The sequence below is a fragment of the Mirounga leonina genome, unplaced genomic scaffold (genome assembly GCF_011800145.1).
Source record: "Mirounga leonina isolate KUSES-001 unplaced genomic scaffold, KU_Mleo_1.0 Mir_96, whole genome shotgun sequence".
Lineage (NCBI taxonomy): Eukaryota > Metazoa > Chordata > Mammalia > Carnivora > Phocidae > Mirounga > Mirounga leonina.
The window spans coordinates 585046-606464 of record NW_023270871.1 but is presented as its reverse complement, the minus strand read 5'-3'; the positions used below and the strand labels follow the sequence as shown (position 1 = coordinate 606464).

At 43.3% G+C, this 21419-nt stretch overlaps 1 pseudogene; it reads left to right on the top strand.

Moving 5' to 3' along the window:
* The first annotated feature begins 5740 nt into the window (after positions 1 to 5740).
* LOC118006371 lies at positions 5741 to 20837 on the top strand (annotated as a pseudogene).
* The last annotated feature ends 582 nt before the right edge of the window (positions 20838 to 21419 follow it).

Below are 21419 nucleotides of genomic sequence, written 5' to 3'. Positions count from 1 at the left end.
TTCCTTCTAAAAGAACACAGGATATATATTTAGTACCTGATCACTTCCTTTTTGTTACATATCCCAGTGGCTACTATTTAGGGTAAGAACTCACTAATAATTGTGATATATGTATAATCTTTTTTAAAAAACAGTTTACAAACTTCTTTATATCACTTTATTTTATTCTCCCATCAGCTCTGTGAGCATCATTATCTTTGCTGACAATTGAGGAGACCAAGACCCAGAGCAATTAAGTAGCTTCTTCCAGACCACCCAGTGCCTCAATAACAGAAGAACTCAAACCGTGATTTCAGACTCTGCAATGTGTGCTTTCCACCACTGCCTTGCATTGTGAGAGCCTTTTAGTAGAGTTTTCTGGAACATTCAAGTTGGAGGAAGAGAAAATGCTAATTACATATCACTTTTGAGCCCTAATCACCACCAAATTCCTGGTAACAAATTCTTAATTGACTTGTTAATGAATTGGCCAAGATAATCCTCCTATTAGATAAAAGCTGCTAAATAATTGGAAGTTAGCTGCTTTTATTTCAAAGATGTGTGAAACCTGCGCCTGGCCATTCTATGGGGGGAAAAGGAAGCTGATTTCATAGTTATGAGGTTTTCTTTGCCCTCTCCCCATGCCCCATTTGAACAGACACACTCTGGAACCGTGTGGCTATTATTACAACATGACGATACAGAATTTGGTCCTCAGATACTAGACGATAACTTATAATGATTTATTATGCTAGCTTGACAGTCATCTTGGCCCTGTTTAAATGCCTTCGTTTCTGGGTCCCATTTTTGGAGTCGAGAACAAACTAACTGGTCCACACTTTACAGATGAACAGACTTGATAAGAAATAGAAAGGAGGCTGGTGCCAGGACAGCTTCTTGGGTGTGCGACCAGAGCAGTGGCCCAGGGTCCCCGTGCTCAGCAGGGCCTGCTCTTGCTTAATGCTTTGTAGTCGCCATGTTGAAATCCTTACGTTTTGAGCAAGGGGCTCTTCATTTTCATTTTGCGCTTAGACCCTCAAATTATGCAGCTGGTCCCGCTCGGTGCCACAGGACATTAGCCTCAGAGATAGTGATCCTGACAGGTCAGAGAGCTGCCAAGATTGTAGGTTTCCCAAAAAAACTTGGGGATAGGCCAACATACTGCTTATAGATTCAAAAAAGTGTGGGGTCAGGACTACACAGGAGCCACGGAGCCTCTAGTCCTCAGCAAGGGCAGAAGGCACTGCCCACCCCCCGCAGAAAGTCCCAGCTTAGTTGAAGCCAGCGAGGTGGCTGGTTCTCCTACCCCAAATGTCAGGAAAATATGGCGTTCCTCCAGGAATATAATGCTAGTCTCTTGTTTGGGGCCCTTTTCCCACATACCTACTTAACCTATTTAACGGAGTGTCAGGCATGGTCAGATGGGAAACAGGTTCAATATCCAGCAGGCTACAAGCTTTTGGATTTTTTAAAAACTCTTTTATTTTAGAAAGCATTTTTATTTATTTATTTTATTTTTAAAGATTTTATTTATTTATTTGAGAGAGAGAGAATGAGAGAGCATAAGGGGGGGAAGTTCCGAGGGAGAAGCAGACTCCTCGCTGAGCAAGGAGCCCGATGGGGGACTCGATCCCGGGACTCCAGGATCATGACCTGAGCCGAAGGCAGTCGCTCAACCAACTGAGCCACCCAGGCGCCCCGAAAGCATTTTTATTTTTAAAATTCTAACATTTTTACTTATTATAAAGCAATATTCATTGAGAAACACATTTCATTACTGATAAGGAGAAAAAAATTTAAAAACCACCCATAGTCCCACTCGTAAGAAGTGATCATTATTAACGTTTTACTACACATGTGTATGTATATATGCTTAAAAGAACATAAGGGATTACACTGTATATGGAATCATACAGTTGTTTTTCTTTTCATTTAATATTTTGAGAACATGATCCCATGCCATTAAATATTTTACTATTATATCACATTAAGTCTACCATTATTTTTAATCACGTTTTATAGTTTATTGAACTAACCTCTATGGCTTGATATTTAGATTGGTTCTCATTTCTTGCTATTTTAAACAGTGCTATGATAAACAGGTGTGTAGCTAAATTTTTGTAATCATCCATGCCTACTGTTTTAGAATAATTTTCTGGAAACGAGTCATCTGCGTGAAAGACATGAACATATTGAGAGATGCTTGTCCAATTGCCTTGCAGAACTGTTGTACGGATCTCCATTCCCATCAGCAGTATCTAGGAGTTTGGGAAGTGTTTTTAGTCATATAGAGACCCAGTTTTGTAACTGGGTGGGAGGTGGTGATTCACACCCAGCAAAGGCTCCTTCTGGACTCTCGTGGAATTTCTAGAATTGCAAAGGGTCAATGAGATGGGGGTGTAAACGGCAGTAGTTTTTATGATTTGTAGTCTAGGCAACTAGTGTGGGGTGAAAATTATCGTAAAGAGATTACTGCTGAGAGGTTGCCCAGATATTTTATTTGCCTATAATTGCACCTTCTCGTTATATGTAACAGCGTGATCACATGTGCTGAATCAAAGATTTATAAAAATTGCACTAAACCCATGTCCTGTAGTTTGAAAAACAAAACACAAAAAAACAAACCTTTGTGTCGTTTTTTTTTTGTTGTTGTTCCTTATTCAATCATTAGTAATTATTGGTTAGTTTGGATTCCCTGCCCCTCTCTCCTTCCAGCCACCCTTAAGACTTTTCTTTTTTGTTCACTGGGGAAGCAGAGGTCCTGTGGTAGTTCTGACCATTCAAAAATGAGTTCCATATACTTCAGCCTCCTTTGTAAATAAAAAGTCCAGCTCAAATCTCTTTCATGTTTATAAACACTGAGCCTCCTAATCCCCAAGTCTCTTTTTGTATCAGATTTCTCTTTGGGGAATCCATATATAATCCCTCTCCACAAAGCAGGCCTGCATCTGGGCTTCTGGAAAAAAATCAATATGAGGGAAACACAAGTAAATCTACCAGAAGTGAAGCTGGAATTTAGAGGCTCAGTCATTCATAGGAACCCTCTTATTTATTTATTATTTATTATTTATTTATTTATTTTTAATCAACAAAGATTTTATTCTTGTACTATAGTGGTGATAGATACAGAAGAGAATCTGAATTCTTAAAAAATTATAGATCACACAGGGTCTTTCTAGCAAGTGGATGTGTAAAGTGCAGCATCATTTAAAGATAAAGCTCCCCTGTGGGTTATGGAAGATACTCCAAGAATATACTTTAATGTCAGGAAGAACCAAGACCCACCAATATGCGAGGCAGTCTTTTCCAGTGACTAGTGGTTTGGGTGTGTGGTTTGTTTACTTTCCTACACAAAAATGCAATGGATTATATAACCTCTGGAGTGGGCAGTCTTTGAATTCCCATGGTACAATGGCTCATTCTTTTTAAAATGCATTTAGTATGAAGTGACCATTTATCATTAATAAGAGCATACGTTATTTTCCTGATCCCACCTCTTCTGTCTCTTTCTCTTGATATCCCTGTTTTGTTTCCAGCTGCCCGCCTACATTAATTTACTTTGCTTTTAGAGCTTACTCACACATCTCCTTTTAGTTTTCTTTGTAACAACTCCAACACATTTCTTTGTACATTTGTGATCTTTGCTTAGCTTTCCTCCCTTGTTTTTTCCACCAAGCCCTGTTTATTTTCATTTTCTTCCCAATGGTCTGATTTCTCTCCATGCCTGTCACATTTAATTGAGGTTTGCTGCATGATTAAGATGAAGAAAGTCTTTTCTTCTCATGCTCAAAAAGGAAAGTGCTGCTATATAGTTTCAGCTTATCCTAGATTACTACCTGTCTTGAATAAGATCCCCAATACCGTCCTTTATAAACCCAACCAAAGAACAGCTTTGTGCTCTGTGTAGAACACACCAGGGACAGGCAGTTTCAAGATTTGTTGTTCTGAATTCCCAATGTTGCTTTCTTAAACATGATGGAGCATCCTTTTCTTTTTTTAAGATTTTATTTATTCATTTGAGACACAGAGATAGAGAGAGAGAGAGCATGAGCTGGGAGAGAAGCAGAGGGAGAGGGAGAAGCAGGCTCCCCACTGAGCCAGGAGCCTGATGTGGGGCTCAATCCCAGGACCCTGGGATCACGACCTGAGCCGAAGGCAGATGCTTAACCATCTGAGCCACCCAGGCACCCATGATGGAGCATCCTTATCACCAGCTTCCCCCCTTTCTTCTCTCACTGCTCCTGCTATTGATGAATGTTTTGAGCTAGAGTTCACCCTTTTTGTCAAAGGGGAAATTAGTAGCCCTAAGCTCACTAATTGGAGCCCCAAAAAATGTTTAAAGAGAGGTATTAAGCTCAAATTATCACCCCAAGAGGCTCTCTCATTTGTGGAATAAAATAAACTTGAAAAGGCATTGAAAAAGAATTCTGGAACAGTGAATCGTTAGGATGTAGTTTGCATGGGGAAGCATTCACTCTGCTTGTGTGTCCTTGTCACTGGACATGTTTCTGTCTTTTGGAGACTCTTTGGATCATAGGTATCCATGTGAAGGGAGCATCATATCCTTTTTTGAGGTCTTGCTCAAGTTCATTCTTAAATGAGCATGTGTGTGTTGGGGGGGGGATAATGTGAATTCTAAAATATAGAGTATCTCAGACTCTCCACTGAGTCATTTCCTTGTTCTCATTAATTGGCTTAGGCCCAACTACAGAGTGGAACGCTATTTTTATGTATTTGCTCACAACTGAGAGATCTAACATAAGATTTAGACAACACGATTTGGCAGTTTAAAAAAGAGAAAGAGATGCTTTACCGTATTCCATTAAATGAGGTCAACAACATGTTTCACATTTTGAGATCATCTTCACTGTCTACAACATTCATAGATAGGTTAAGAATAATTTGTGGACGAAACAGAGCTTGGAGATAAAGATGATATTCTATCATTTTCCTTCTATTGTATCTTCCCAGGGATATCTTTTCTTCGTACTTGACTTTTTCATGGTGGGATGGATTGAAGCTCTAACAGACACAAGTGCTCTGCAATAAAATGTGACTCACCTCTCTGCTCCATTGTAAAAGTCGTAAAGGCAGTAACTCAAGTGTGTCGCTGACTCAGTAATTGCCCAGCATCATCTTTATTGAAATTATCCAGCAATCTAGAAATTAGGAGTGAAATAACCCATGAAATCATCCTGACCCAGCCATTCTGAGCTAGATTAAGAGAGTCTTTTCTAGGCCCTTTTTCTATCACTCTTTCAGTTTAGTTTTATAATCACTAGGCATGCAACAACTCTGAGCATTAATTTGGCAAATTTCTGTTCCAGCTGGCTATAGTTAAAGCTATAGAGCAGATCACTAAGAGGCACAGCAGATATCCTGAGATGAAGTAGTGTCTATTTTTCAAAGAAATAACAGATTGGAGGCCTGTCTGTGAAAGTCAGGAAAACCCATAGGAAGGTTTAAGGTGGTTGTTTACAAAGTCTGATCTTGTTGGTGTCAGGGGTGGGGTAGCAAGGTTTACACGGGTCAGAATTTGTCCAGGCATTGTGCCTGGGGCAGTGGAGAAAGCTCTGTGTGGATGAAGGAAAGGACTGCCCACTGAGCCGCCTTCTCTCTTCTCGCCATGAATGCTGCGCAGGGCAGGACAAGAAGATGGGAAAAGTGGTGTCGGGGTGGAGGGTGGGCGGGTGGGGAGCTTAGCTTGGTTTAAATGTTTTCTAAGAAAATGCCATGAATCAAATAGCTCTCCTAACTGTTAATGGTCCATGGATTCAGCACGAAGGAAAATCAGAAACCCTTTAGTCCAACATCCCACGGCAAGAGGTAAGTCCTTTCTAGTGCATTATTGAGATGTGAGCAGCTGGTTTGCATTTGAATACCCAGGGGCACTAGCTTACTGGGGAGCCCATTCATTCTAGTCTCAGACGACTATGTTTGTTTTTCATGATCAGGCATAATTTGCTTCTTTGGAGCCTTCATCTGAATAAGCCCTCGGTAAAATTTAGCTCTTACTGTGGTTATTGTCATTGGCTTTTTTTTTTTTCTTCATGAAAAACACCTCAAGGTTATCAAGGCTTTCACTTCTTCTCAAGACTAATTTCTTTGATCACTTAAACTCATGACTTGGCTCCCAGATCCCTTACTGTCCTGGCTCCTCTCTCTCTCTCTCTCTCTCTCTCTCTCTCTCTCTCGCCACGTGGTTCACCAGCAGTGATCAACTCTCTTTGACATTTCCTGGCTCAGTTCATTCCAAAGAAAGGCCCCTTTCATCTCTCTGCTCTGTGCTTATCAGAGACAAATGCCTAAAACAGAAGACTAAGGTTGTTATTGGTCGACATGGGTGAAAAATATATGTAGGTACATAAAGAAGAGCTAGGTCCCCTGGAGCATTTACATGCTGAAGGAGAGCTGGGGTAGGGAAAGTGATTTAAACTAGTATCAGGGACACAGCAAGCTCATATGTAGAAAGAATCTGTTAATATTAAATAGAAATTATGGAAGATAGCAAGATTTCTTTTTGTATTATTTATTTACACATTGCTGTTTTTTCATCAAAAACCAAAACAAATTAATCTTCATTTTTGGAAGCAAAGCCATTTCTAGATCAAATAAGCTGAATTGTAAAAGAATAAGAGACTCATGGAAGATTAAAAAAAATAGTGTGTTTTTCATTGCAAGTATTAGATTTTTAAGTTGTTCTTGGACGGTCTGTGGGAAAAACAGAGCAGAACCAGATTCTTCTTTCTTGATGCAGGCAATACAAGAATGAAACTAACAAGAAAGTAGAAAGCCCTTCCAAGCTTAATTAAATTATCAGCAGTAAAGGAGTAGTTTCTGAATGGTACTGATACCTGCCCTTTGTTAAGCAACACAAGTAAAGGATGTCCCAGCTAGTAACCTACCATTGCATGACGTAGTTTGCAAGTTATTTTCTTAATATGGGTGATGCGCTTGTGCTAAGTGATCCCTATTCTCTTGGCCGGTTCCTCTCCGTCTCAATGATATGTATTCGCCAAATGGCTAGCTAGAGCCAGATTTGTTACGACTAGTACAGGGCAACTGAGACCTGAAATTGCTAGTGGAGCAGAAGATGCTGGCTGTGTCAAAAGCTAACCTTGGGTTGGGGTCATGGGCATGGGGAGGAGAAGGCATAAGCTGGAAAAGACTGCTCACTGCAAGTGAGTCGGCCCAGGGAAACTGATATTTATTTATTTATTTATTTATTTTTTTTAAAGATTTTATTTATTTATTTGAGACAGAGAGCACGAGAGGGAGGAGGGTCAGAGGGAGAAGCAGACTCCCTGCCGAGCAGGGAGCCCGATGCGGGACTCGATCCTGGGACTCCAGGATCATGACCTGAGCCGAAGGCAGTCGCCCAACCGACTGAGCCACCCAGGTGCCCCGAAACTGATATTTATTAATAGGGCTCTTTATTGCAGTACAAAGATTAGTTTTACCTGGTGCTCCTAGACGAGCAGTCACCAGGGTCTAGAGTCATGCTCAAAATTCAGGAACATAGTCCATGGGAAGCAAGTAGGCAAACTGTTGCAGCAGACATTGTTGGCTTCCATTTATCCCTTTCCTTTTTCCTCAGAGGACCCTGATTTTGTGTGGGTATCTCTCTTTTTAAAAAGCAACCCTCGGGGCGCCTGGGTGGCTCAGTCGTTAAGCGGCTGCCTTCGGCTCAGGTCATGATCCCAGGGTCCTGGGATCAAGCCCCACATCGGGCTCCCTGCTTTGCGGGAAGCCTACTTTTCCCTTTCACACTCCTCTTGCTTGTGTTCCCTCTCTCGCTGTGTCTCTCTCAGTCAAATAAATAAATAAAATCTTAAAAAAAAAGAGAGAGAGAAGAAGAGAGAGAAGTCTGCCCTGGGTCCTTTTGAAAAGGATTGTCCAGAGATACACATACAGGGAAAGAGAATTTGTCATTCTACTAGGCATTATCACCTTTGGATGTGATGGCTGGAACTGCGGCGGTCATTTTACAACATGAGGGGAGCTAGCTTGAGGATAAAACCCACATGTTGAGCACGACTGAGCAGACAGATGACAATACCTGGGGTCTGAGGCTAGACCTGAAACACTGAATTAACCTCAGAGCTACCTGTGAGGGAGTGAATGGTCTCCAAAATTTGTATGTTCAAGTCTTAATCACCAGTACCTTAAAATATGACTACATTGGGAGACAGGGGCTTAAAAGAGGTAATTAAGGTCAAATTAGGTCATATGAGTGGGCCCCTAATCCAATCTGACTAGTGTCTATGTGAGAAGAGGAGATTAGGACACAAAGAAGAAACACCAGGGATGCAAGTGCGAGCCAAAGAGAGAGGCCTCAGAAGAAACCACACCATCAACACCTTGATCTCAGACTTCCAGCCTCCAGGACTAGGAGAAAGAAAACATCTGTTGTTTAAGCCACACAGTCTGTGCTATTTTGTTATGGCAGTCCTTGTAAACGAATACACTGCCCTTCCTTTGGCCTGCCTTTGGCCTTTGGCCGTACAATTTTTCTGTTTGTTTGAGTGGGGTTTTCTGTTCTAACAGAGTTGTTGAAAACACATGTGGAAGACCCTGCAGCAATATTTTTCCATTGCCAGTGGAAGCCAGTCTGAATATGGGAGATGTAGCTAAAACACTGAGGGCTAGAGCACTGTAGAGGATCATCTTGTATACCGTTGTAAACACAGGGAGTAGCAGGTCATTAGTAATCAGGAGGAAGCTAAAGATGTCAGGGGCGTGGTGGTATTTTAATATTTTTCCAAATGCCAGGGTAGGGCTTTGGTCTCTGCTCTCTCAACCTTCTCATAACTGGACCTGATGATGGAGCCTCATGAGGATATGGTTAGTGGTCAAAGGACAGAATGAAGCTGACTGTCCATGCAGAGGTTTAGACTGATCACTATGACCTCAGCTAACCTATCAAATTAACTAGCAACAGATGAAAAACGAATTTTGACCAGTTTCAGGGAATGAGAATTTATAAAGTCCTAGGTAGTAGTTAGAATAGGAGAGCATAAAACCTACTCCATTTTACGGGTCTCCCCCTACTAATTTAGGTTACCCAAATTCTAACTTCAAAGCAGGAAGTTGGGCAACCACTGGATTAAAGACAGATCCACTGCCAGCATGTGAGTATGGTACAGCTTACATATACCCAGGCTTAGCTCTGAGCTATGAAATACATGTTTCTCTCATGACTAATGCAGAGTTGTGTTTGTTGAACCAACTTTATTTTTCTAGATAGTAGTTGTCAGGTTGACCATAGCCACATTATTTCAAGCTTTCAGTGCCTTGATTCAAATAGCTCCTCTTTGTTCTTCCTGCTTCCAGAATATTCCCTTCTAACCCATTCTGCTCCCCAGTGAAGCTTCCTAGGATCACTTTGGTTGTTTCTTCCCTCACCTCCAAAACATTCACGTGGCTCTAAAACTATTGAAAACAACCTTTAGTGTAACTGCCCAGGCTGCAGTCCTATATTCCTTCTCTGAGAGTTCCTTTATCCCAGAGGTGAGCCCCGGGAGTCATATTAATTCAATATGGCATCAATTCTCTCATTGTACTAGGAATGGACATGCAGATTCTCTCTCACAGAAATTTGGAATTGGAAGTCAAAGATGCTGGTAGCTTCTGCTGGCCAGTTGGACTGAGGAGATGTAAATGTGTGAGTTGTGGGCTGAACTGTCTTATATATTCATGGGGAAACAAACAAACAAAAAATCTCTTTTGCAGAGGGGAAAGGATGAGAAGGATATGCAGAGATAAGCCAAGGTGAGGAAAGGACATGAGTGGGGCGGAGTTGTAGGCTCCAAACTAGCAAGCCTGTGCTCTAGCTCCCGAGAGCTTTTCATTCCTGGTTCCAAGCCTTGGGGAAACCCAGTTGCCCACTCTGCCACTGGGCTCCTCCAGGTCCCTTTGTTTTTAGGTGAACTCACTCCTTTTGGCTTACACTACTTTGAGAAGCTTTCTGTTATTTGCATCCAAAACCATTTGGGCCAAGGTAACGGTAAAGTCCTAAACTTTTGGCTTGATATTCAACATTATCCACAATTTAGCCATCCTATATGGTTTTCATCTCTATATCTCTCTGCCGCCCTACATGGTACTTCATTCACACCAGTCTCCTTTCTTTCCTCCTCTCACACCTTATACATTTTTGCTTGTTTCACATCATTTCTTCTACCTAAAATGCTCTCCTTCTTCTTCTTGGACTACTTGGACCCTGCACATTTTTAAAGGTCAATTCAAGTTTGCCCGTCTGTGGAAACTCTTATACAAGCTTCCCCGCTCACAACAATGTCTCTTTCTTTTAAACTTCCATAGTGCTTGTTATTTCTGTTTTCATGTAACAATAGGTTATGGTAATGAAGAAAAATACGATGAAACACCTTGATGACAGAAACTCTAATATTCAAATTTGGAAATAATATGGGAAACCAAAGGCTATATCCCTGTCAGATATGTCAGAACAAGAGAGTAGTGGCAAACATTATGTTTAAGTATTACCATTAATAAAATAACATCCAATCTGTTGGAAAACCTGAAATGTGCATGTTCCTATGATCTTATTTAGCTTAATCGGCGATACCTACATTGAATGTGATAAAACAATTAGATGAGAGGAGGTAGAGATGGAAAAACAAGAGGATGTGAAAGAGAAGATGGACACTGAGGTATTGGAGAAGATGGAGATTGTAGGGATAGGCGCTGATAGGACAGGGAGGATGGAAAAGAGATGAGGAGATGTGGAGGGTCTTTCTTCCTCCTCCTTGCCTTTCAGGTAAAATAAACTTTAACCCTGACTTTGTCACTAGCTCCTCTCTCAGAAAGGGAAGGGGAAGAGAAGTTAAGAGGGGGAAGTAAATAAAGAACAGTAGGATAAGGAGGATAAGAACCACGGCCTCCCCCAGGGGAAGGCAGACTTAGAATCCCTAGCCTCCAACCCAGGGTGGCATATTACAGTCTTTACGACAAGATTTCACCTCTAGTGACAGATTAGTATCTTTAATAATGAACATGTGAATTCTTATAGCCCTGCCTACTCAATAGCATTCACTCAAAAAATATTTATTGCACTCTTTATTATCAGATGGTTTGCTAACATATGAAGTAGTCACACTCGTCTCTCATCGCATATTATAGAAACCCACAACCACCATCTGATAACTCTGGCAATAAACATCAGTTAGCCATGGCCATGTTGATGAGGCTGCCTTTTTGAGTCACCATTGACCTTTTGTCCATGAGAGCCTTCCCCACCCCGTCTGCCTCTGGGGTTTTCCAAGGCTGATGCTCCATGATTAGTAGCTGGGCTTGGGTCCTTTTTCCTCTGTACCTGTTCCCAAGAGTTGGTTAAGATAACCAACCACATGAGCTTGCTTAGATAATCTCCTGGTTGCCATCTAGAGACAGCACTGTAGCGTTTGAAGCCCAGGACATATCACACTTTGTGTCTAGCTCTCCTCTGACGTCTTTATTCAGTTATCAGAATATCCAAGGCAATCTGAAGGGGAAAAGATGTTACACACCGGTGTCAGTCCTGTTCACAGAAAGGCGAAAAGATCACTACATTGCATTTCTTTCTTCCAGTCTAAACCCATATGGAGACCAACTCTTGAACCAAGCATTGACCTTGAGTAACCCACAGCCTAATGGGAAAACCACCTGGAGAATTTATAGATCATATAGATAAAAACTAACTTCTTTGTCTGTGGAACGACTTATACAAATAGAAAGCTACCTTCTCTATCAGCTCCCCGTTTCCCCCTCCCCATATTTTCCTCAATTTTTTACTTCATTGTATCTTAGAGGAGGCATTAACTAGTGTTGTAAAGGAAGGCACATTGGCTCTGTGCATGTGTGTGTGTGCGCGCGCACGTGTGTATATGAATGTAAGACAGAAGTGTTCTGATTTAATGGTTCATTTTTATTTTTATTTTTATTTTTTTAAAAGATTTTATTTATTTATTTATAGGACAGAGAGAGACACAGCGAGAGAGGGAACACAAGCAGGGGAAGTGGGAGAGGGAGAACCAGGCCTCCTGCCGAGCAAGGAGCCCGATGCAGGGCTCGATGCAGGGCTCGATCCAGGACCCTGGGATCATGACCTGAGCTGAAGGCAGACGCTCAATGCCTGAGCCACCCAGGCACCCCTAATCGTTCATTTTTAAAAAAGTAAAACCTCTCTCTTACCCCAAACCTATGCTCCTAGATTCTGCTCCATTTAATCCCTTCAGATTCCAGCCAAACATATAAAACCCATTTCTTAGCCTTTCTTCTCTCACCGGAGATGTTTGCATGTGCTGCTATTTGGGAGGTATCTTTCATTCAGGCTCTATCTCTACGTGTGGGATGAACAAAGAGCATCTCCAAGGGTCGCACATGTTATGCGCCATCAGGGTGTGTTGGAAGCAGTCCTGCCTTGCCTAATGCCCAGCAGAGCCATTTTTTTCCTTAAGTGGACACATTTATGTTCTGTTTTTACTCCACCCTCCATCAAGGTCACAGCACCCCCAGTGGGTGCTAACTGTTACCTTGAGGAAATAAGAGTTCTGGGTGCTTCTTTGAATTTTCAGTTTTGTAGAATTGGGATGCTGAAGAAGCTGAGCATCATCCCTCAAGTCGTACCAGATTTGGTATGATTTTAAGCTTCTTTAACTGGAGGATTTTAGCTGCCAGTTCATCTAATCGAGTTTCTATGATTCACAGTCCAAATCCAAGTCACAGTTCCATGATGAAATAAGAGACTATTTTTTTTTCCCCAAGACTCAGATACCACAGATATGACTGAAAGGTTCATGGCTAGGGCAGTTCCATCCTGTCACGTGTCGACCGACTCAGCCTGGAGCTACAGAGCAGGGAATTTGGGGTTCAAAGAGGTATTGGCACGGCATCTAACCCATGCTAGCTCTTTGGCAGGTATTTATTAATTGACTAATACAGTCTCAACACCAGATGTCATCTTTTAAGAGTCTCATTTTCCTTCCCATAGATTGTGAATCCATGTTTCATACAAAAAAAAATTGTCAATTACAGAGTGCCATCAATTATTTGAAAAATAAAGTGAACCCTCCCTCACGGACTGGCTACGTAATTTGTGGAGCCCAGTACAAAATGAAGATGCAGGAATCCTTGTGCAAAAATTATTAAGAATTTCAAGATGGGGAGTGCCTGGGTGGCCCAGGTTGTTAAACCTCTGCCTACAGTTCAGGTCATGATCCCAGGTCCTGGGATTGAGTCCAGCATGGGGCTGCCTGCTCAGTGGGGAGCCTGCTTCTCCCTCTCCCTCTGCCCACCCTCAGTTGTGCTCTCTCACTCTCTCTCTCTGTCAAATAAATAAATAAATAAAATCTTTTTTAAAAAAGAATTTCAAGATGGGAAGTACAGAGCATTAAACTGAATGTGGGGCCCCTTCCCTGTATAGATGGAACCCTGTGAAGCAGGTACTAGATCCTCATCTGCTTACCATGCATGAGGGCCTATAGTTACCAGACCCTGGATCTCTTTTTGTCATATACATCTGCTCGCAGCAACCATGAACTTCTGGGAGGTTTCTTAACTTGCTTAAGATCATATGCAAAAGACCATATACAATGCCAGTTTTTTCCCACTAGACAGAATGTAGGGTCACTTCTGAACAATATCGTCACATATACAGTCTTGTACGATTTTCCCTCGTCGAATTATGTGGATAATAATCATTCACCCAGACTGAGAACTTACAACGCGTCAGGCAATGTTCTAGTTGTTTTACATGTATTTACACATGTAATGCCCAGCAGTGCATTCATGCAGCTTTGGTTGGGATTTGGCAGAAAGTGGAAAGCACAACTCCAAAGATGAACTGAAGAGATTTTTAATGAAGGGACTGCTGTCAGAGGTGTAGATAGGATTAGAGAGACCTTCGAGGAATACGGATACATCTGGAACCAGCAGGAACAGGAAACTGTTTATGTCCCAGGCTGGAAGGAGCAAGGAAAAAGGACAGAGTCACATCTTTAGCTATGGCAGACAGACTACTTATTAAGTGCTATGGCCATGGTCAAGGCAGACAGCCTCTGTCCAAATCCCAGTAAGGAGGGATGGCTGGAGGACAGATATTCCAACCCCCTTTCTTGGTGTCCTCAGATCTCCTGCTCAGGGCCTCCCTGTGGCCTAACCCAAGGGAGCCGAGGAGCTCAAGTCTCTAGAGGTCGGCCTTCTAAGACATAGAGCAGATACAGATACAATTATCCCCATTTTACAGATGATGAAAGGAGACAGAGAGGCTGAGGAACTTGCTCCAAATCACACAGGTACTAAGTAGCAAAGCCAGGATTCAAATACATTAAGTCTCAGTGCAGAACTGACACTCGACACTCAGAAGCACTCGACACTATTGTTCTAGGACAGGTCCACAAATGGCCCAGAAGCCCCTGCACGTGGCAATAAGTGATCTGCTACCAGACTCGTGAATTTGGAACATCATAATCAGGGGAAACTAGCCTGAACAAATAAAACGGAATTTTAATTATTATAAATGTGTGCAATTGGATTACGTTCAAGGTGAAGAATAATCAGGATGAGGGCAGCAAAGCATCGCCAGGGAAATGGTTTTGGGGGATTTAGTCTTAAGAAAGGAGAATAGTGGTTTGCTGTTAATGGCATTAACTTCAAAGCAAATAAGCAATTCTGAAACAGAGTCAAAAGCACTTGAAAAGTTCGATTTCTTAAATAGGGCGCATATTCTTCCCCAAATGATATTCTTTGTAGCTTGTTGAGATCATGCATTAGTTCAACGAGAACGTGTCAAGAGCCTCCCGTGTGTCCGGTGTTGTTTTAGGTGCTGGGATACAGCCGTGGACACAACAGATAAAATCTCTACTCTCAAGGCACTTCAACTCTAGTGGCAGGAGACAGATAATAAACAACGAATAGATACGTGCTAATGCTACGAAGGACACAGTAAGGACAGAGGGTGATGGGAGAGGGAGGCAGACACTAATATCGAATATCGAATTATCGCGAACACCCTCTCCGACAAGGAGACATTTGAGCAGAGAACTGGAGGAAACCTCTGTGTCCTTAGCTGTGCGGTTGTGTACCGTCGACCAGTTACACTGAAGAGAATGTTAGATCTGGAAGGAACCACAGGGATGCTTACCTTCTATAAAGAAATTGATGCCCAGGGGTCAAGTCCTTTATTCAGAGCCATATTATAAATAATTATGAATGAAGGTTGTGAAGGTTGTGCTAAAAATCACATATTGGGATTCTCATTTTCTTACTTAACAAATATTATTGGGCCCCCTTAGGTACCAGGCACCCAGTCTCATGCTTTTTGCACTGGATCCTCTTGTTTGCTGATTCAGAATCAATTTCGAATTCATGAGCTTTTATGGTGACTGAAGGCTTAGCTCCCTCGAAGTATGGGTTCCCTTCGTGTGATGTGTCCAGATGCCCTTAAAGAGAAATAGAAGTCCCAGTAGCTGTGGCTGGCAGAATGTGACTTATAAACCGCCTTTTCCCCCTTCTTTCAACTGATTTATTTTCTTTTTTGTAATTTGAAAATTAGACTCTGGGGCTCAAGTGAGCTGGTTAAAAATCATACTCTCTCCTTCAGATTTTTTAACTATAGTTCTAAAAAAGTGCTTCACCGCAGAGTTGTTGTCCTAGCGTGGGAGGTGGGACAAAGGGAGGAGAATTCCGGCAGGAAGAGAGCCAGGACGTTCAAGCTCAAATCAGAGGATGAAGTTGGAGCCTCAAGGGAGAAGCAGTGTGGGGATGCGACACAAGCCATCCCTGGGGCGATACACCAAATTCAAGGTACAAACGTAGGAAGGGGGTCAGTGGCCAGAGTGAGGGGACAGAGATGCGGACAGAGCCTGGGGGAGGTAGCTACAGGGGAGAAGGGAGACAAGAGGTTCAGCCAGGCCAGGTGGCAGGGACCAGAGCAAAAGCTAGCGTCTCATGCCCAGAGGTGATTCTCATAGATGCATATCTCCAAAAGCTACATGCAAGGCTCAGGTTCTACCTCTTGCCGGGTTGGCAATTATGTTTAATATAAACTCATTTTAAATAACATCTTAAACTTTAAAAATCCTTCACACAAACACACTCTCTTATTTAATCAGTAAGATAATGAATGGAGGTATTATTTTATCCATATTTTATGGATGGGAAAATTAAGGTCCAGACAGGTTGAGAAATGGACCCAATGTGTGATAATGAGTCATGACAGCACAGGGACCAGAACTCAGGTCTTCCAGCCTCCATCTCTTATATACTTTTGACTCAGACTACACGGCTATGTGATGGGAAGATGGAAAGGAGCTAACATCAGTGACAAGTCTAGGAACTTTAGACCAAAGATGTGGGACTTGTCCTACAGTGGGAATTCATGTTTCTTCTTCTTCTTCTTTTTTTTTTTTTTTAATTTATTTGACAGAGAAAGACACAGCGAGAGAAGGAACACAAGCAGGGGGAGTGCAAGAGGAAGAAGCAGGCTTTCCGCTGAGCAGGGAACCTGATGTGGGGCTTGATCCCAGGACCCTGGGATCGAGCCCCGTGTCGGGCTCCCTGCTCCCTCCCTGCTCCCTCTCCTTCTGCTGCTCCCCCCTTCTTGTGCTCTCTCTCTCTGTCAAATAAATAAATAAAATATTTTAAAAAAGAAACAGTAATTTGCCTATGTAATTTCCCCCCCTTCTTCTCTGGGAGCCAGTCACTTTAGTTGCAAAGGAAGATAACGTTGTGGCTTTGGTCCTTAACTTGAAGCATTCAACCTGGTTGAACTTGAAAACAGCCAAGGATCATCTTTCCCTGGGCTCTATCATGTGAAGCCCCACATTAGTTTATATGGTCTGAATGTAGATCCCAAAGGAGAGGACTCACCACTTATTGCTCACTTTGGCCAAAGCTATTCTACACACTTTAGAACCTCCCATATAGGCTTCAATATGACCCTACCTAGGAGATACTATTATTATCCTCAGATAAGGGAACTGAGGCATTGGGATGATAAGTAATTTGACCCAAATCAGACAGGTCATTGCTGCCCCACCCTTAGATTCCCAGCACTCATGGCTCCCATTTACAACAGCAGCTTTCTACTGGAAGCTCTTGGGACTCTCCACCTGATGCCTTTCTCTGGCCACAGGAGCAGCCGTGGCCCAGGCACCAGGGCAGGTTGGAAGTTCCAGGGAATGAATGGCCCTCGGATAGATTTCAACCAATGAAACTGGTGGATAAAGACCCCAGCAAGCTTTCCCCTTGAGTGGGACATTCTGTAGCATGCTCCCTTTATATGGTCTCCAAGGTCCCCACTGGGATGGAACTGCATCTGCCCATAATGTTAAAATGCTCACTTCACAGGTGTTTGCTGCTTCCCACCCATCTATCACTCTCTAACTGATGCTTTCTGATGTCATCTCCTACAGAAAATATTTCCACTCGAATCTTTGTCATGGGATCTATTTCTGGAGACTCAAACCAAGACAGTTGGTTGAACTGGAAATGGTCTTAGAAAACAGACCCACAAGTGGATCTGGAACCTGAGAGTTCACTGGGCAGAAGGTAACGAGAATCCTTTTTGGCAGTAAGTGAGATGGTGAAAACCCTTGGTGCTGGAGAATATAGACTCTCACCTGTGAAGGACTGAGATGGCGTACTGGTGGAAAGGGATGCCCCGGCTCATGGGAGAGTTCTAGCACTTGAGAGAGTTGGGGGCAACAGTAACTACAAAGATTGGGGAGTTGGTTGTCTGTCGTTGACTGCGGTGGTAACTCTGAAGAAAGAAGATAACAGGTTCATGTCAGTGAAGAATGAGAAGGTCAAGGGTCCTCCATGCTGGCATAGGTAGAGAGACTCCCATCTGCTGCAGTTGGAGGGCAGGCTGCTGAAAACTAGACCCCTGATTTGGTTGTACGAATGACAGGGATGGAAGCCACAGCATGGGTTTCCTCTCTTCGAGGCCACCCCAGCTCCTGCTGCACCTCAGTGCCTGACCTAACGATGGAGGCTGGGGCTGAGCTCTCAGTTTTGTACCGTCCCTCGAGGAGTCAACTTAGTGCTGGTGGAAAGTTGATTATGCTGGCCCGTCTCCCTCAGAAGGAGACAGAGACTTACGCTTACTGGGGACAGATTTATCTTCCTTGTCTACAGAGCCTCTGCCAGTACCTTGCTCCAAGGACTCACAGAATATCTAGTTTACCAACATGGGAATCCACTTAGTATCACCTCAGACCAAAGAAGCCACTTTACAGTGAAGTCAAGATGATGGTTACGCAGCCACCGGATCTACTGATTCTACCACCCAGCACATCATTTGGAGGCTGCTGGCTTAGTAGAATTTTGGAATGGCCTCATAAACACTTAGCTGAGTTGCTAGCTGGGAATCACATGCCACGGACTTGGGACACTGGTCTTTCAGATGTTATCCAGCGCTTGGCCCCGGGAGGCAGGATACTCAGATCCAGGCAATAAAAGCAGTAAGTGGCCCTCTCACCATCATTCCTAGTGACCTACTTGGGGAGATGGTACTTCCTGATTTTGCAATTTCAGTTTCTAATAAAGATGCCGGTTCCTGAAGTGAGTGGGAGGTGGGAGGAATGTCCAAACAGAGGAACATCATCAGGGTGTCACTAAATCCAAAGTTACATCTGTCACCTGGTCATTTTAAACTTCTTGGCTCAGTGGTCCAGCAAGCCAAAAAATTTTCCAAGTTTTTATACTGGCAGGGATAATGGACCCTGATGATCCCAAGGGAGCAGGCTTTCTTCTGCACAGTAGGAACAGGAAGAAATATGTCTGGGACTCATCTGGGTCCCCCCCTTGATGCTTCTGTACTATGAACTGGCAATTGCAGCAACCACAGCCTGATTAGGACATGCAAACCTGTGGGTTAGACCCCTCAGGGGTGAAGGTCTAGCTTATCCCACTGGGTACACAACGTACACCAGCAGAAGGACTGGCTGAGGGTCAGAACCCAGGGTAGGAGTAGAGGAGCCAGATAATGATAGCAGAGTTCGAGCCTTAGGTCTTCACTGCAATAGAAGGGACTGTAGCTTGTCTTACTCATATGCTTGTTAGAAATTTTTTTTTTCCTGAAAACTGTAACCAGCCACCTTGAAAACTCAGTGACAAGATAGATGCATGAATGGATCTGTGTGTTGACAGGGGTGGACTATAGCAGATGCTGCTGGTCCTGCACTCACATCCTCTCAGTGCCCACTGGTCCTGGGCAGGCAAGCACGTCCCCACTTTTGCCCAAGGGCTTCTCTGCCTCGAAATTCCAGGGAGCTCACAGGCTAGAGGTCAGCCCTCAACTAATGAAGGATGGGAGTCGGTAGATAAATACCCAGCTTCCTTGCCTCTCAGATGGGACGCCTTGAAGCATGTCGTCTCAGAAGAGAACCCCAGACACCCCTAGGGAGCCTGCTTCCTAAGCACATTACATGGTCTGTCTTCCCTTTCCTGCATCACCTCCCCACTCCCTCACTGATACTTCCTTTTTTTTTTTCCTAAGATTTTATTTATTTATTTGAGTTAGAGAGAGAGCATAAGAGCGGGGGAAGAAGCAGATTCTCTGCTGAGCAGGAAGCCCAACATGGGGCTCAATCCCAGGACCCTGAGATCATGACCTGAGCTGAAGGCAGACGCTTAAGCAACTGAGCCACCCAGGCACCCCTCACTGATGCTTCCCGATGTTAGCTCTCAAATAAGCCACTTATACCCAAATCCTTATTTCAGGTCAGCTTCCAGACAAACTCAAGCTCAGAGTGGCTGAGTCAGAATACGAGTCCTGGTAGTTTGGCCTCAAGAGTCCTTGCCTTTAACAATTACATGTGAATTAAAGAATTACCCCATAAATATAAAGATGGCAAAGAGGAAGAAAAGAATCCAGATATCTTTAAAAGCAGTCCCCAAATCAAATAATTCTATCTTCACAAAATCTTATGGCCAAGTGTGATTTTTTACAGAATAGGGCTTCATTTGGTATACATCTCTGTGGGAGAGTTGGTGGACACTCATCTGGATGTCTCTTCTCTTTCTTCTCTTTCTTTCTTTTCTAGTGAGATGTGAATCTATCCATCTAACATTTTATTTTTTTTCACATTTGAAAAAACGTGATTGCAGGACACTCCAAGTAGAACCCCCTCCCCCCCCAAAAAAAAAAAAAAAAAAAAGGGTAGATGTGTAAAACAAAATTGTTTTTCTTCTTTAATTTTTTCTCCCAACCAAATGAAATGTTGTCTCTGACACAGAGCAAAAATCTTGACTTCCTCCACACCCAAAGTGTCATTAGGATCTCTGTGAATTATCTTCAGCCTCAGAGAGAGGAGAAGAGATGATGAAGAAGCAGGAAAGGCTCCCTTGTCCTATCTCCTCGAAATAGACCCGGGGAGGCTGTGGCATTCTTCTTCTCTGTCCTCCCTCTGTCCTCTGTCCACCTCTTTCGAAGTCTTGCAGTCCAGTTTGGAGTCTGAACTGGGCTAAACAAAAACCACTCTGAAGAAGAGGAGGCGGTTCGGCCTGGGGACTGTGGTGGGGATGCGGGCTGGCGTGTCTGTCGGCTCTGACATGGTTGGCACTTTTTGTTGGTATCAAAGGCCACTTCTTCAGAGGCAGCTGCTCACAGGTGGCTGGAGGCAGTGGGGTCCATCATGCTGCTAGTGGTGTGCATATCGAGCCCCAGTATAGATAGCCTCCCCAGCTGACCAGATCCCAGGTGACCTAGGCTGAGCTCTTCAGTAGACCATGTGGTTCTGGATTCCCTGGCATTTGAGCATGACTCAGATGCTGTAGGGGGTCACTTTCCATATCCAGATCCTTCCCAATGAACAGATGAAGGACTGGGTATCCTTCCAGATGACCAAGGCTGAAGGCATTGACTTAGCTCTTCACAAGAGTCTTGGGAGAATTTCAAGCAATTAGGGACTTACTATTGTACATTAAAATTTTAAATTAGAGTTTTGGTCAGCAAAGAGGAACAAGAACAAAACACTGAATTGACAATGGCTTGGGAAGAGGTTTGCACTTTTCTTAGAGTGGGAGGCAGCTGTCCGTGAGTCACTACATCCAGAATCTGAGCTTTGTGGCCTGGATCACTAAGACCGGGCCAGCCTGATGGGTGGAGGTGGCCTGGTGGGGTGTGAAAGTACAAAGCTGCACTCTTGAGTCCGTCACTGGATCACCTCTTGGTTATCTCATAGACTGAGTTGGCAGGAAAATGTATGGCCCAACTCGGAGACTGGGGGCCTGCTTTGAGTCCCAGCCACACCACTACTTGGTATGACTTATCTTCTCTGGGACTCAGTGCCATCATCTGTAAAAGGGGGACAATAATTCTCTCAGTCAGCCTCCTAGCAAGAAACAGATACATTCTCAACTTGAGAAGTTTAATAGAGACTTGTTGCCAAAGTGGGCAGGACTAGGGGAAACCAACAAGGGACAGTGAAGCACCC